Below are 5,000 nucleotides of genomic sequence, written 5' to 3'. Positions count from 1 at the left end.
AAAAAAAAGTCGGCACTTGGCAACCCCTTTAATTCCAGAGCCAAGTACAGCGCGCTTGTCTCGAGTAAATTTTGAAGCAATTAGCGTGATTATTTGGACTTCCCTTAGGAAAATCCGCTGCGAAAGATGGGCTGACGAGACCACCAAAAGTCAGCCCCCCACCCCCCTTCCCCCTTCTTCCTGTCCCCTCCCCTTCCCTCCCTTCCCCTCCCCTTCCCTCCCTTCCCCTCCCCTTCCCTCCCCTTCCCTCCCCTTCTCCTAACCCCTCTCCCTAATGCGTTCTTCTCCCCCTCCCCTCCCCTACCCTCTATCCTTTCCCCATTGCTAACACCGTTCTACCTTCCCCTATCCTCTATAACCCCCTATCAACCCCCTTTAACCCTCCCTCAACCCCTTCCTAACATCTTACCTCCCCCCCTGAACCCCTTACCCTCCATTAACCCCCTCTCCAAACCTCCTTTTACCCTCTCTCAACTCCCCTTCACCCCTTCAACCCCACACCAACCTCTTTCGAGTCTTTCTCAACCCCGATTAACCTTCTTAAACCAAGAGGTAAGCATGGGGGTTGAATGGGGGTGGGTGGGGAGGGAGGGGAGGAGAAGGTAGGCGACCTCCCATAGTCTATTGGCGATAAATAATAGTGGTCTGGGCTCTGTGTACGTACGGACTGTAAGTAGGAGATGATGTAGGAGTTCTGGCACGTACATGATCCCCCTCACACACACACATATACATATGTATGTAGGCATTCATGTATGTATGTAGTTTGTATCAATCCCTCTGTCTATCTGTCTATTTATGTATATTTTGTGTGTGTGTGTGTGTGTGTGTGTGTGTGTGTGTGTGTGTGTGTGTGTGTGTATGTGTATGTGTGTGTATGTGCATGTGTATGTGTGTTCTTGGATGCGTGTTTGTGTAAATAAATAAATAAATGAACACACACACACACACACACACACACACACACACACACACATATATACACACACACACACACACACACACACACACACATATATATATATATATATATATATATATATATATACATGCATTTGAATACAAATATATATCTACATATATATTATAGACAGACAGATAGATAGATAAGTAAGTAGATATACATGTATGTATATATGCATGTATATATGTATACATGTAAACTATATATACATATATGTATGTATGTATGTATATATACATGTTTATATGTATATACATATATGAACACATATGTATATATATGTATATATATAGAGAGAGAGATTGGTGTGTGTGTGTGTGTTTATGTGTGTATATATATATATATATATATATATATATATCCCGTCCGTGTGTGTCTATAAGCGCGCCGTCCACGCAGCGCTGACACGACCGGCGCCCGCTCCCCCCACTCCCCCTTCCCCTCCCTTCCGTGATCCTTGATCTCAACACGGGGTTCAGGCACGACCATTACTGATATTTGATGATCTATTTTGCACGGGGAAGGACGTGTGAGGGAAGGGTCCTGTACGATCACGGGTCCGGGGGGGGTTGAGGGAGGGAGGGACCATGGGGAGGGGGGTGTAGTGTGGGGCGGTGGGAGAGAGGGAGGAAGCGGTGTGGGGGTGTCGTAAGGGGGTTGGGGTGAGACAAGAAGAAAGGGGGGGGGGTGGGGGTGAGTGAAGGGGGTTGGTCTGCCTCGACGTCTGACAGAGAGAATGAGGTGAGGAACATGGGGTGGGAGGTGGGGGGGCGGGAGGGTACTTGGGCACGATTTTTGTCTTGCGGTGTTGGGGGGGGGGGGGAGGGAGGGAAGGGAGAGCATTTCAAGTTTTGGATTTAAAAAAAAAGGGGTCTGTAAAAAAGAGAGAGAAGATAGAACGAAACTGAGGAATATATGATATATATATATATATATATATATATATATATGTGTGTGTGTGTGTGTGTGTCTTAATGAGATGTGCAAAGAAGAGACAAGGAAAACGAAAAAAAGAGATCCAAATTACGAATAATCCAGACACGTACACATTAAACAGAATGAATAGCACACACAAAAAATATAAAAACGAACAATTAATTCCTGCAAAACCAACCAGCTAATATTGAAACAACTTATGATAAAAGACAAGACACTCGAAGCCTGTAAATGGCGCGGAGGGCGAGTCTCGTGTTACTTTGCAGTCTCCCCGAGCCCGAATGTCGTGAGAACTGAGCCTCGTGTATGCATCGACGCCAGCCATAATGATACGAAGAGGAGACCGACGAACACCTGGAAATTAACATGGCCAGGACGCCAAATACGGACGGGTGGTTGGCGGTTGTGTGGTTGTGGTGACAATTGTGGTTGCTTGTGGGTTGAGGAATTGTCGTTACGGGGCCGGAGTTCGAGTAGGAATTGTCTCTTCGGGGTGTTTTCTATCGTGAACTTCATTTATATGTGCGTAGAAGCTAAATATGACGAGGCAGGAAAATAGAAGGGAACATTTTATTGTGCAAATGAGATTGATTGTAGGTTGTAGTGAAAAAGATAAGGCTTAGTAGTTGGTTGTAAGCTTATAGCTGACTGTGTTTATAAGAAGGACAGAGTTCTGTGCTAAACTATATGAGATTTATACGCCAAGATGCATTCTTTTGTATGTATATATCGAAGCCAAATATACAAATAAAAATTTAGGAATCTAGATATGCGGAGTTTTAAATCATCAAGAGGTGATTATGGGGAAGAACTAAAATTACAGTAGCTTTAGTGGGAAAGTTTGTGTGTGTGTGTGTCTGGACTTTTCGAAACACCAGAACACCAGAAAATGAAGACAGCGGAGAGGCAAAACTCATCTGTGCTTCTTATTTTGGACTCCAACAAGGATGGTGGTTGTAGTGGCGATTGTGGTTGTTGTAGATCGTGATGGTTATTTCTGGTTGAAGTGACGTTGGAGGTTGATTGTATAGACTGAACTACTTGTTTGTGGCTATGGCATTGTGGTTAAGAGCCAAAACCGCAGTGCTTGCATTAAGAACATAACTTTATTTGTTTGTTCCTCATAGTTAATGAAAAATACTTAAAAAGTGCCTCAAGGAACTGAATACCAGGGCAGGAAATGTGAGCGCAGCAGTTCCAACAGAAACAAATGAGTCTATGTGTTTTCAGAAGAACGAAAGGAATAAAGACAAAGAACACAAGGGAGGGAAAAAATCGAAATAATGAAAAGCGGAAGAGGAAAGTGTAGTTAAGAAGCACAAAGAGACGGGGGAAATTACCAAGACGTAATAGATGTTTACAATGGTCTTGGAAGAAATTCGCATGGCTGTTAAAAGGATAAAAAAAAAAAAAAAAAAATACAAGGCCAAGAAAGAGAAATGGAGAGACATAGACAGGGGGAGAGGGGAGTGAGAGAGACCAAAGGAGACAGATAGAAAGAAAGAGAAATGGATAGACATAGACAGGGGGAGAGGGGAGTGAGAGAGACCAAAGGAGACAGATAGAAAGAAAGAGAAATGGATAGACATAGACAGGGGGAGAGGGGAGTGAGAGAGACCAAAGGAGACAGATAGAAAGAAAGAGAAATGGATAGACATAGACAGGGGGAGAGGGGAATGAGAGAGACCAAGGGAGACAGATAGAAAGAGAGTAATGATAATCAGAGAGAGAGAGATGAAGATGCTTAAAATAATATCCTTAGTTTATATTTTATTCATTGTCGTGCTTTCTTTAAACCCATTTCAAAAGTGAGAAAACAGTATATATTGCAAACAAGAAATTTACAGACATACATATTGGATGATATATAGCAAACCAGCACAAGTAAACAAACAAAACATAGTATCTTTCCCATAACAATACGGTAATCAAAGGTGGCTGTGCAAAAAAGAAAAATGCTTTGTTAGATAATTATGACTAAGGAACATGCATCACATGCTCAAAAATAAATCATGGCTTAGTTGAAAAGAGTGTAATAAACAAGTTTGTTAAATAAACTACAGCAATAATTTTTCTACCCTTATCTCTCTGTGACGTCATAATGAATCAAGGTACAAAACAATGTGCAAAACTTCATAATTAACGCAGGTGGAGAGATAAACACTGACAAAAGAAAAGACGACAATTATATTTATGATGCGAAGATATGTATTTATAAAAACAAAACAAAAAGTTAAGGGGAAAAATAACTACCAACGGAAGTAAATAAGGGTATGTGTATAAACATGCCTAAAACGAGAGAAAGTGACAGAGAGAATGAGACAGAGAAAGAGAAAAATAGAGAATGAGACAGAGAGATACAGACTGAGACATAATTATAGAGAGAATGAGACAGAGGCAGACAGATAGAATATGAGACAGAAGCAGATAAAGTTGGAGAATCAGACAATCAAAGAGAGAATGAGACCAGAGACAAAGATACAGAATAAAACAGATACAGAGAGCCAGACAGAGGCAGAGAGAGAAACAAACAGACAGATATCCATAACGATAGAATGAGAGACAGAGTTGCAGATATAGAGACATAGACAAACACAGAAACAGACAAATAAACCGAGAGAGAGAGAGGGGGGGGGGGGGAGGGGATCACACAGACTGAAGGTAAAAGATGAAAGACAACACGATTATATTACAGAAATTCCTTCTCTCGCCCTCTATTCATTAACCCAGCGTGGCATTGCGCTTTCAGCAACATAGATCTCAGCAATTGGATTCCCATTTTTATCCAATAGTAGGCATTCAGGGAAGTTGACGTGATCAAAGGCCGAATTAACGTAACCGATAAATGGAACGCGATTTTTAAAAAAATACCCGCGAATTCTGATGAAATTAATTGGTGGAAATTACTTAATATCTCGAGGTATTCGGCTTTGTTCAGGTAATTCATATATATATATATATATATATATATATATATATATATATATATATGTGTGTGTGTGTGGGTGTGTGTGTGTGTGCGCGCGCGCGTGCGTGCGTGCGTGCGTGCGTGCGTGAGTGTGTGTATGTATGGATGTGTATATATATATATATATGTATA

This window comes from Penaeus chinensis, chromosome 4 (assembly GCF_019202785.1).
Source record: "Penaeus chinensis breed Huanghai No. 1 chromosome 4, ASM1920278v2, whole genome shotgun sequence".
NCBI classification, from domain to species: Eukaryota; Metazoa; Arthropoda; class Malacostraca; order Decapoda; family Penaeidae; genus Penaeus; species Penaeus chinensis.
This window is presented reverse-complemented; position numbering follows the sequence as displayed.